Genomic DNA, 12,908 nt, shown 5'->3' on the forward strand with positions numbered 1-12,908 from the left:
TTTTGTCTCGGGTTGGCTATAATCACCAGTGGCTGCTGCACTTAGTTGCTGGGGCTGCCCTGAATAGACCTGGGGGGGGGGCATTCCTAACCAGATTCTTATTCTTTATAATTCTGCAAATAAACTGCAGCCAACTAGACATGCACAGGCAAAGAAATAGTTCCAGTGCCTATGGGACAGTGCTAAATTGACTTTGCTTCAAATACATTGTTTTTCTGGGGATGAAATATCTGAAGAACAATGTCCTATGAAGAAGTCAGGGCAGGAAGACACATCTTTCAAATCCAAACACCTTGACCAAGCCCTTTCAAGTACTGCTCAAGGTTTCCCCAGTATAGGACACGAAGAGTTGCTGATTGAGAGTAGTCATTACCTGGATCATCTGTCAGTGCAGCTTCTGGGAATGTCCGCAAACAGTTAGCACCATAGTTTACTTTTCAGAACCAGGAAGAGCTTTATATAGCTGCTTCTCTACAGTCTGGTCTGAACAAAAGCAACTGTCAGGTGTGAGGAACCTTGGAAAGAACCAACCCTTCCAACAGTTTCTAGCACATGGTGGAGGGAAAACACTTGCTGCCTTTTCTTTAGTGTTGATCCCTAATACAATGTCTCCCTGAGCTTCCTGTTTTCTGACATTGATCTGAGCAGGGTGGTTTTCAAGTCATACAAGGGCCATGTTAAGCAGAAATTCAGAAAATAGCAGTCAGAGCTGCCATCACCAGCTCAAAGCTTTTTGCAAATGATTGATGGCTCACGTGTTACTTAGAAATGAACTGCCAACTCCACCTTTGACAGCCAGGGTCTAGGAGTCGTCTAATATGACACTGTCCTCATCCATCAGCAGTGACTGTCAAGGGCTTTTTGGCCACAGGACTTAACAATTAAAAGTGAACTCAGAAAAACAAATAACAGTATAAGCTGTTCATATAGCAATTGTATGTAACAAAGGGATTCAAACTTCCAACAGGAAATCTGAATACTAAACCTGCAAGGATTCTTAGAGTCTACCTCAATCCAAGGTTCCTTCTTTATGGGCGAAAGAAGAGGTGTCTCCAAAAGCATAATGAGAAGCTACAGTGTTGTTGGTGGAATCAGAGGTCCGTGGGACTCCTTGTGATGGACTTTTGAACCTCCAGGCAGATCTGAGGGTATTATCATCACCATGGCTACTAGCCTGCTATACCATCATAAGCAACATCAGAGGGAAGATGATCTTTTTCCTCTCCAGATGCAGAAACCAAGGGCCAGAGAGATAAAGTGACCATCCCAGGCACACACTCACACTGTTGAATGATGACAAAACCAGCATAGCTCTGGGAAAGCCCATGCTTCTCTATCATTTAGATCAGTGGACTTACTATATAGCCACTTCTTACTGTATACCTTGTCAGTTCTCCTTACAGGTGCTGTCCAATTTGTCTTTATCACACACTCTCCATCACCTGGGAAAAGCCCTGGAATTATCCTGATGCTTGACAGCATTTATTGATCAGCTTCCATGAGTGCAAGCTTCATGAGAACAAGAATGACAGTCATCTTTTAATGAGAACTTCAGAGTTCCAGATAATACTCAGAACTTCTTAATTGCGTTGAATTACTTAGCTTTTGGAATAATCCCAAGTCAGTGTTGTTGGTTTTTTTTTTTTTTTTTTTTTTGTCTTCTTTCAGATAAAAACAATGCAGCCTGGAGAGATTAAATAAATTGTGGAGGAACACACAGGAATTGGCAGACCTGAAACTCCAATCCAAGCTACTTTATGCCACATCTTTTCTTTTTCAAATTGAAAAAAGAATTTCATACAATGTATTTTGATATTTTTTCCTCCGCCATTCATCCCAGATCCTGCTCACGTCCCTAACCCTAATTTTATGCTCTCTCTCTCTCTCACACACACACTCTTTGATAAACAAACAACAACAAAACAACACACACAAAAAAAGTCCTGAAAAATACAAAAATGGAAATCAAACTAAACAAGCAAAATACTGATATGACAAAAATTTCCAAACAAACAAAATGAGACCAAAAAAGATCTAAATAAGTATCATTGAATTCATTTTGTGTTGTCCAACTACTCCCACATGGGACCTATTCTAATGTATGGCTAATTACCCAGTGGGACTCCTTTGGAGAAACCTATTTTTTCCTTTTCTAGCAGGTATCAATTGCAGATAGTTTCTTGGTTAGGGGTTAGAACCCGTGTCCATCTCTCCTTCTCAGTCTTGTTGTGTCTGGAAGACACTATTTTCTTGCTGTCCACCATCATCTCTGGCCTGTACAATCTTTCTATCTCCTTTTTTTCTACCCCCTGAGTGTTGGGGGAAGGGTTTTGATAAAGGCATCCCATTTAGAATTGAGTGTCCCAAAGTCTCTTACTCACACATTGTCCACTTGGGGTCTCTGCGTTAGCCCCCATCTACTGCAAGAGGAAGCTTCCCTGATCTGTGGATATAGCAATACGTCATTGGAAGCCATTTTGTTGCAATGTTCCTTTAACAGAATAATAGAATTAGGGTTTTTTTTTTTTTTCCAAGCCTATGGCCTATCTATCTCAAGTTCTTGGCTGCTTTAGCAGTGTCAGGTATTTCCTCAATGTCTTAAAAGTTTTATTATCATGGTTAGAGTTATCCTAAGATGTATATTTTTAGGTTACTGCACATCACGTCTTGTTAATCATTACACATCATTGCCTCTTCATCTACCTCTCCTGCACTTCTGACCTGGAAGAATGCAGACAACTGTGCAGTGCTCCTTATCTATTTGTTGATTAAATGATGGGTAGCCAGACAAGACCCCAAGTCTATCACTTTGGTCTAATGTTAGGAGTCCTGTTGGTGTGTTGCACAGGCAGCAGTGCCCCAGCTCTGAATAAAGTACCCCGTGTCTCCTGCAGCTGAGAGGAAGGATCAGTCTGGTTTGCTTTAGGTTAAACTGCACAGTCGGTTAGGAAAGAGTGCCCTCTTCTGACACAGACAGGGTTCTGCGGTGGCAAGCCCTCTTAGTTTTGTAGAGACTGCAGGAGCTGCAGTGTGGGCTGCAAAGGTCCTAGTACCAGCCCCCAAATACTTCTTTACTTTTGTTGCAACCTAATCTTTATGCCAAATCAGATGTAGACTGTGGTTATGAGTGACAACACCTTTATCTTTGATTGTTCCTCTACTCAAGTACCCTCTGCCTTATCCTTCCTGGAATGCCTTGGCCCAGGACCCATTTTTACAGGTCCATGTAACTCATTTCCTTTGTTCCTGACTGTTGACATTTCTGATCCTTTTCTCTGAACCTGCTTGTCTACCTAGTTTCTCATCACTCTAGTTTACTGTCTCCATAAATGCCATGGCTTGACTTCTCTTTGTCACAGGGATCTAGTCCACCTGAAGTGCCTCCCAGTGTCTCCATCTTGATCTGCTGCCACTGAATGGCAATGTCCAGGACTTCCTATGTGATCAAAATCCAAGGGAGACAATAGATAGGCATGCATGTGGCCTCACCTCATCATCTGGCTCTGCTGAGGTTTTGAGGGCCAGAAAAATGGTAAAAAGTGCTAGGTGTCACTCACCAGAGTCCGTCTGCTTCTCTCCCTGTCTCTGTCTCTCTCTCTCTCTCTGTCTCTCTCTCTCTCTCTCTCTATATATATATATATATATATATATATATATATATATATATGAAACAGAAGAGGAGGAGGAGGAGAAAGAGAAGGAGGAGGAGGAGAAGGAGAAGTCGCCAAATGGGAAAGTGGGAAGCAGGAAAGGGAAAAGATTAACAAAGATGGGCAAGCATCTCTCCAACAGCCAAGGTGCAGATATAGCCTGCCTGGTCCTTTATCTGCAGGCATGAGCAGGTGAGGACAGACTTGGCTGCAAGCCTCTGGAAAGACATGGATACTGTGATCTTTGACACGTGGGTCCCAACCATCTACAGTGGATTCATTGTGAAGGAAATGTATGAACAACCTGGATTGAGGGGGATGCAGGGAAAAGGGAGATGGGGAGAGGGGGTGGGAGGAGGGGAGAGAGGGAGGAGGGAGGGAGGGAGGGAGATCTTGAACTAGGAACCCACTCTGTGTTTCTTCCCAGTCCTGAATGGTTCAAAAAGTCTAAGTCACCTTCCTTATAAAAGCAAATGATAATTTATGACAAATTAAGCCTTATGAATCCCATAGTTCAGACTTATAGAATCCATAAATATCTGACAAGCTGCTTCTAACCTGGGGTCTTGCAACTAATTAACAAATACCTATTAAATCCCAGGAAAAGACAAATCTAATAATGACACTAAACACTAAAAGTGAGGACTCAGGAATCTATTGTCAGACGGTATTGTGATTTGAATCTGAGCTGTTCTGCATAGCTTTCTGGCTAGTGGTTCTGTTTGGGGGGGACTAGAACCTTTAGGTCTGGAGTGTCTGGTGGAAGTCATTCACTAAGCATGGGCCGGAGAACAGCATAGCCCAACCCCAGTGCCTATTCCCACTCTCTACTTCACATTGATATAAGAATGTGGCCAGTCACTATGTAGTGCTCTCACCAACACACACACAGCTCTGCCAACTCCTCTAATTACAATGGTCTGTAGTCTTCTGAAACCATGCACCAAGATAAACCCTCCCTCCACTGTTTCTGGCAAGTATTTTGGTTACCATGATGGAAGGGTAACTAATACAGAGGTTGAGATGAAGTCTCATAAACCTTAAGGCCTTTAAAATTGAAAGGCCTTAAAAAAAATAAAACAAAACAAACCTAAAGGGCATCTTGGCTGTAGGAAAAAAATCAGAGCAGGCAACGTATGTGAAAGTAAACAGAAAAAGTCACTTTCTTATACCCAGCCCTGGGATCTCACCTCCTTAGGGTGGAGAGATCTTGAGGAAACTGGAGTTACATCCTCCTACAATCCAAAGCATTAGCCAGAAGGCTGACCTCTGATATCTCTGGCCTCAGTTATCAATGAAAACATCGAGAGGGTATTGAGGGAGAGTTGTCATGATTTGAGAAAATCTAGAAACAGGACTCTAGGCATATCTGTGAAGGACTTTCTAGACTTAGTTAATTACAATGTGAAGACCCACCCTAAGTGTAGATGGTACCATTCCAGAGGGTGGATGCCAGGATGCATAAAGGGGGAAAGCTAAGTAAACACAGCATTCGTCACTTTATGCTTGGCTGTAATATGATCACCCAGCCTCTCACTTTGACCACTGCTATAGAACGTGGTCTCTCACTTTGACCACTGCTATAGAATGTGGTCTCTCACTTTGACCACTGCTATAGAACTCATCCCCTCAAACTGTTTGTCAGATGTTTGCCACAATAGCAAGAGAAGTAACAACACAGTGCTTTTCCCTGAGACGGTTCACCTAGCTTCCTGTGGAATCAAGTATCAGAAATCAAAGCGATTGGAGCACATGTTCTCTGTGCACAGCCTCATCTTGAAACAAATTACTCTGAGCTGTTTTCCAGTCAATAAAGAGAAAAGGCAAAATTAAAAATCCCCCTTCCTTTAAACCATACTCTAAAGCAGAAGACGCAATTGAATAGTGTGCTACTAAATAGCCTTGCCAGCCTGAAGTTAAAACCCCATCAGCTATTTCTCAAGATTGTCTGACTTCATCCAAATTTTATTTTTCTTTTGTTTTCTGCCCCCTTTCAACCACCCCTCAAAAACCAGGAAATGTGGTTTACAAATAATCTTTTTTCCAATTTGATGAAAAATGACATAAAACACCACCTACTCCACTTCTGATGAGAACAGCCAAGTACATTGGGTCAATGCACTGTAACAACTATTCATCTAAAGATCCTTGCTCCTGCCTGTCATCCTTTGTCAAATCAAAAGAGCATAGTGATTGCTTTCATTGCTCAAGAGGATTATTAATGCCAATCAGCATTGTCTGACTCTTTCTTGTTTGCTTGTTTTTGTTGTTGTTTGTTTCTTGTTGGCCAGGAATTTATTATGGAACCCAGGCTGGCCTCAAATTCATTATCTTCCTTTCTCAGCCTCCCAGAGTGCAGGGATTACAGACATGAGCTACCATCCCTGCCTTTGAATCATTTTTAATCAAATGAGACACATAAATTACTAGGTGTGAAATTCATGACATCAAAACTTTTACTTGAAACCTACAACCCAAGTCAGGCTGCTCGAGGCCACCTATTAACTCCATCTTCAGAGGAATGCAATGTCCTCTTCTGGCTTCCGGGGCCATTAGCGCACTCTCGTGTGTGCTCACATACTTTTGCCTGCTGCACTACACCTGAGCAACACAGTAGAGCTGGCCCTGAAGCTGTAGGTGTGGGAGAAGCAATCCTGAGGAAATGAAAGCAGGAGAACTGGCCCTGCACCTTGCTCATCTCTGCAAGGGTTGAACTAGCCAGGGCAATGCAGGAAAGCTCCACCCTGGTGGTGAGGACAAGGGAGAGCTGGCAAGTTGACCAACCCTGCAACTACCCAGCTCCAGAACTAGTGTTATGGGTTGGCCCACCCCAATATCCACCCCATCTGTGAGCTGCTGGAGCACTAAAGGGACCAGTCCTGCAGACCCAGAGCTGCAGGATTTCCACAACACCGGGCAACAGCAGGATAGCCATTGAGGACCCAGCATCGAAAGTGTAGCAGGGGGGGCTGGAGAAATGGCTCAGAGGTTAAGAGCACTGACTGCTCTTCCAGAGGTCTGAGTTCAATTCCCAGCAACCACATGGTGGCTCACAACCATCCGTTATGAGATCTGGTGCCCTCTTCTGGTGTGCAGATATACATGGAAGCTGGATGTTGTATACATAATAAATAAATAAAATCTTAAAAAGAAAGAAAGAAAAGAGTAGCAGGTACCAGAGGCCTCAAACCAGACCCATGACTCTTTGCAATGAACACTTGTAAGTGAAGATATATAAACACAAAGGTTTACTGTATGGCTCACTACAGCTTCCATAATGAGATTCTGCCCCCCATTTTTTCCTTTTTTCTCTTAAATTTTATTGGGAGATGCTGCAAGGGCAGAGAGCAGAGACAGAAAATGAATGGGATCAAGATGCATGATGTGAAAGACACAAAGAGTTAATAAAAAGAAAGTATAAAAAATAAAATACATTCATATCAACTAAATTATAATGACTGTTAACTTATTTAATTATGATTAAATTTAGGACAAATGATAGAAATGTTTCCACTGTGTAACTCTGGACTCAGAAGACACAAGGTAGACTATACAATATATTAATTTATGGATGTGCACTAAAATATGAACTAAAATATTATTTTAGCTTGGGATTCTAGAAGTTACTTGGTCCTTCTTTACTCTGTCCTAAGTCAACAGTCCTTTCTGTGTCTATAATTATGTGTAATTTTGTGTTTATGACTTGATCACAACTGAATTAAATTAAAATTCATAAAATTAATAGACTGTCTTAGTTTCCTTTACTGTTGCTGTGAGAAAATATCCTGAAAAGGTTCCCCTGCCCTTTTGGGGACACCGGACACCACAGGTCTGCTGAAGGGATCCAAACTCTGCTGGCGGGCTCCAGCACACTCGGAGACTGCCAAGGCCCCAGTAACAGCCCTGCCACCATCCACTGGTCCAGGAGAAGAGGACAGACATCAGAGTATTGGAAGAATTTGCATCTACCAGAAGGCAACCTTGGTCCCATACCCACCAGGAGAGGAAGAGACTCCTGCTACCCCCACCAGAAGAAAGGGTGGGAAGAAGACAATATAAAAACACATTCAACAACAGAAAAACCAATATGACACCACCGGAGACTAGGGACCATACACCAGCAAGACTAGAACATCATAATGCAGGTAAAGCAGAAGAGGATGATCTTAAAACATCTTCATGAACATGATAGATGGTCTCAAAGAGGATATGGGAAAATCCCTTAAAGAAATGGAAGAAAAAACAAATCAAAAATTACAAGCTATCAACAAGTCTTTCAAGGAAACAATTCAAGACCTAAAAACTGAAATAGAGACCATAAAGAAAGCACAATATGAGGGAATGCTGAAAATAGAAAAGCTGGATAAACAATCAGGAACTACAATGCAAGCATAACCAACAGAAAAGAAGAGATGGAAGACAGAATCTGAGGAGTTGAAGATACACTAGGAGAAATAGACTCATCAACCAAAGAAAATCTTAAGACCAACAAATCCCTAACACAAAATATCCAGGAAATATGGGATATCTTGAAAAGACCAAACCTAAGAATAATAGGTATAGTAGAAGGTGAAGAAATCCAACTCAAAGGCACAGAAAGCGTATTCAACAAAATCATAGAAGAAAACTTTCCCGACCTAAGGAAAGACATGCCAATGAAAGTACAAGAAGCCTACAGAACACCAAATAGACTGGACCAAAAAAAAGGTCTCCTCACCACACAATAAACAAAACACCAAACATACAGAATAAAGAGAAAATATTAAGAGCAGCAAAGGAAAAAGGTCAAGTAATATATAAAGGCAAACCTATCAATCATAATTACACCTGACTTTTCCATAGAAACTCTGAAAGCCAGAAGGTCCTGGACAGATATTCTACCTACACTAAGAGACCATGGATGCCAGCCTAGACTACTATACCCAGCAAAGCTTTCAATCAATATAGATGGAGAAAACATGATATTCCATGACAAAACCAGATTCAAACAATACATATCCACCAATCCAGCCCTACAGAAAGTTCTGGAAGGAAATCTGTAACCCAAGGAAGTTAACTACAAACAGAAAAATATAAGCAATAGATAATCCCACTTTACCAACAGCCAAAAGAAAAAAGGGATGGAAACCACACATAATTTCACCACCAACACAAATTAATAACAAACAAGAATGAACAATCAATGGTCATTAATATCCATCAATATTAATGGTCTTAACTCACCCATAAAAAGACACAGGTTAGCAGAATGGATAAAATGACCAAATCCATCATTCTCCTGCATAAAAGAAACACAACTCAACTTCAAAGACAGATGGTACCTTAGAATTAAAGGTTGGGAAAAGATTTTCCAATCAAATGGATCCAAGAAACAAGCAGGGGTAGCAATCCTAATATCCAACAAATTGGACTTTAAACTAAAATCAATCAAAAGAGATGAAGGAGGTCACTTTCTACTCATCACAGGAGAAATCCATCAGGATGAAGTCTCAATTCTGAACATTTATGCCCCAAATACAAAGGCATCCACGTTTGTAAAGGAAACATTACTAAAACTCAAATCACACATAAAACCTCACACACTTATAGTAGGAGACTTCAACACCCCACTCTCACCACCAGACAGGAACACTAGCCAGAAACTTAACAAAGAAACAGAGAAACTAATAGAAGTTATGACCCAATTGGACTTAACAGATATCTATACAGCATTCCATCCAAATACAAAACAATTTACCTTCTTCTCAGGGCCACATGGAACCTTCTCTAAAATCGACCACATACTTGGCAACACAGCAAACCTCAACAGGTACTGAAATAACCCCTGTATATCTTATCAGACCACCATACTTTAAAATTAGAATTCAACAACAAGACGAACTACAGAAAACCTACAAACTCATGGAAATTAAGTAACACCCAATTGCACAATTCCTGGGTCGAGGAAGAAATAAAAAAAAGAAATTAAAGATTTCCTGGAATTCAATGAGAATGCAAACACAACATACCCAAACTTATGGGACACTTTGAAAGCAGGGCTAAGAGGAAAGTTCATAGTGCTGAGTGCCCACATGAAGAAACAGGAGAATAATCACACTAGAGAATTAACAGCACAACTGAAAGCTCTAGAAAACAAGGAAGCCAATACACCCTAGAGGAGCTGATGCCAGGAAATAATCAAATTGAGGGCTGAAATCAATAAAGTAGAAACTAGAAGAACAATACAAAGAATCAATGAAACAAAGAGTCAGTTCTTTGAGAAAATCAACAAGATAGACAAACCTTTATCCAAACTTACCAAACAGCAGAGAGTGAACATGCAAATTAATAAAATCAGGATGAAAATGGGGACATAACAACAGACACAGAGGAAATCCAGAGAATCATCAGGTAATACTTTGAAAACCTGTATTCATCAAAGTTCGAAAATCTAAAGGAAACGGACCATTTTCTGAACAGATTTCACTTACCAAAATTCAATCAAGAACAGATAAGCAACTTAAATAGACCTATAACCCCTAATGAAATAGAAGCAGTTATCAAAATTCTCCCAACCAAACAAAACCAGGGCCAGATGGCTTCAGTGCAGAATTATACCAGAAATTCAAGGGACAGCTAATACCAATTCTCCTCAAAGTATTCCACACAATAGAAGCAGAAGGGTCATTGCCAAACTCTTTTTATGAGGCTTCAATAACCTTGATACCCAAGCCACACAAAGACATAACTAAGAAAGAGAACTACAGACCAATATCCCTCATGAACATTGATGCAAAAATACTCAATAAATTACTGGCAAATCCAATCCAAGAGCATATCAGATAAATCATCCACTATGATCAAGTAGGCTTCATCCCAGGGATGCAAGGATGGTTCAACATATGAAAATCCATCAATGTAATCCACCATATAAACAGACTGAGGAAAAAAACATATGATCATCTCACTAGATGCTGAAAAAGCCTTTGACAAAATCCAACACCCCTTCACGATAAAAGTCTTGGAGAAATCAGGGATAACAGGAACATACCTCAACATAATAAAAGAAGTATACAGGAAGCCAATAGCCAACATCAAATTAAATGAAGAGGAACTCAACGAGATTCCTCTAAAATTGGGGACAAGACAAGGCTGTCCACTCTCTCCATACCGCTTCAATATTGTCCTTGAAGTTCTAGCTAGAACAATAAGAAACAAAAGGAGATCAAGGGAATACAAATCGGAAAGGAAGAAGTCAAACTCTCACTATTTGCAGATAATATGATAGTCTATATAAGTGATCCAAAAAACTCTACCAGGGAACTCCTACAGCTAATAAACACCTTCAGCAAAGTGGCAGGATACAAGATTAACTCAAAAAAATCTGTAGACCTACTATATACAGATAATATAATCGTGGAGAAAGAAATCAGAAACATCACCCTTTACAATTGCCACAAACAACATAAAATACCTTGGGGTAACACTAACCAAAAAAGTGAAAGACCTGTACCATAAGAATTTTGAGTCTCTAAAGAAAGAAATTAAAGAAGATACTAGAAAATGGAAGGATCTCCCATGTTCTTAGATTGGTAGGATCAACATAGTAAAAATGGCAATCTTGCCAAAAGCAATCTACAGATTCAATGCAATCCCCATCAAAATCCCAACACAATTCTTCACAGATCTTGAAAGAACAATTCTCAACTTTATATGGAAAAACAAAAGACCCAGGATAGCCAAAACAACCAACCCTGTACAATAAAGGAACTTCTGGAGGAATCACCATCCCTGACTTCAAGCTCTATTACAGAGCTATAGTCCTGAAAACAGCTCGGTATTGGCACAAAAATTGACAAGTAGACCAATGGAACAGAGTTGAAAACTCCGATATTAACCCACACACCTACAAACACTTAATTTTTGACAAAGAAGCCAAATTTATATGATGGAATAAAGAAAAGCATCTTCAACAAATGGTGCTGGCATAACTGGATTCAGACATGTAGAAGACTGCAGATAGATCCATGTCTATCGCCATGCACAAAACTTAAGTCCAAATGGATCAAAGACCTCAACATAAATCCAGCCACTCTGAACCTATTAGAAAACAAAGTGGGAAATACCCTTGAATTAATTGGTACAGGACACTGCTTCCTGAACATTACACCAGTAGCATAGTCACTGAGATTAACAAATGATAAATGGGACCTCCTGAAACTGAGAAGCTTCTGTAAGGCTAAGGACACAGTCAGTTAAGACAAAACAGCAGCCCACAGACCGAGGGCTGATCTCCAAAATATACAAAGAACTCAAGAAGTGAGTCTCCAAAACACCAAACAATCCAATTAAAAAGTGGGTACAGAACTAAATAGACAATTCTCAGTAGAGGAATCTAAAATGGCTGAAAGACACATAAGAAAGTGCTCAACATCCTTAGCCATCAGGGAAATGTAAATCAAAAGAACTCTGAGATACCATCTTACTCCTGTCAGAATGGCTAAAATCAAAAACACCAAGGGGAACACTCCTTCACTGCTGGTGGGAGAGCCAACTTGTACAGCCATTTTGGAAATCAGTATGGCAACTCCTCAGGAAAATGGGAATCAGTCTACCACAAGATCCAGCAATTCCACTCTTAGGCATATACCCAAATAATGCACGTTCTTACAACAAGGACATATGTTCAACCATGTTCATAGCAGCATTATTTGTAATAGCCAGAACCTGGAAGCAACCTAGATGCTCCTCAATTGAAGGATGGATAGAGAAAATGTGGTACATTTACACAATGGAGTACTACTCAGCAGAAAAAAAAATAAAAAAAAATGGAATCTTGAAATTTGCAGGAAAATGGATGGAACTAGAAGAAACCATTCTGAGAGAGGTAACCCAATCACAAAAAGACAAACGTATGTACTCACTCATATATGGATTTATATATATCCATATATAAATAGAGTAAAGACATAGAGTAAAGGAATATCAGTGTACAATCCACACTGCCCGAGAAGCTAGTAAACAAGGAGGACCCTAAGAGAGACATACATGGTCCCCTGGAGAAGGGGAAAGGGTCAAGATCTCGTGAGCAAATTGGGAGCACGGGAGGATGGTGGCGCTAGGAAAATGAGAAGGGGAGAAGAGGAGGGGTGAGGAGGACATGAGGGAGCAGAAAGTTTGAGTTGGGGGAAGAATAGAAGAAAACAAGAAAAGAGATACCATAATAGAGGGAGACATTTTAGGTTTACAGAGAAATCAAGCACTAGGGAAATGTCTGGA

Source organism: Cricetulus griseus (assembly GCF_003668045.3).
Source record: "Cricetulus griseus strain 17A/GY chromosome 1 unlocalized genomic scaffold, alternate assembly CriGri-PICRH-1.0 chr1_0, whole genome shotgun sequence".
Taxonomy (NCBI): domain Eukaryota; kingdom Metazoa; phylum Chordata; class Mammalia; order Rodentia; family Cricetidae; genus Cricetulus; species Cricetulus griseus.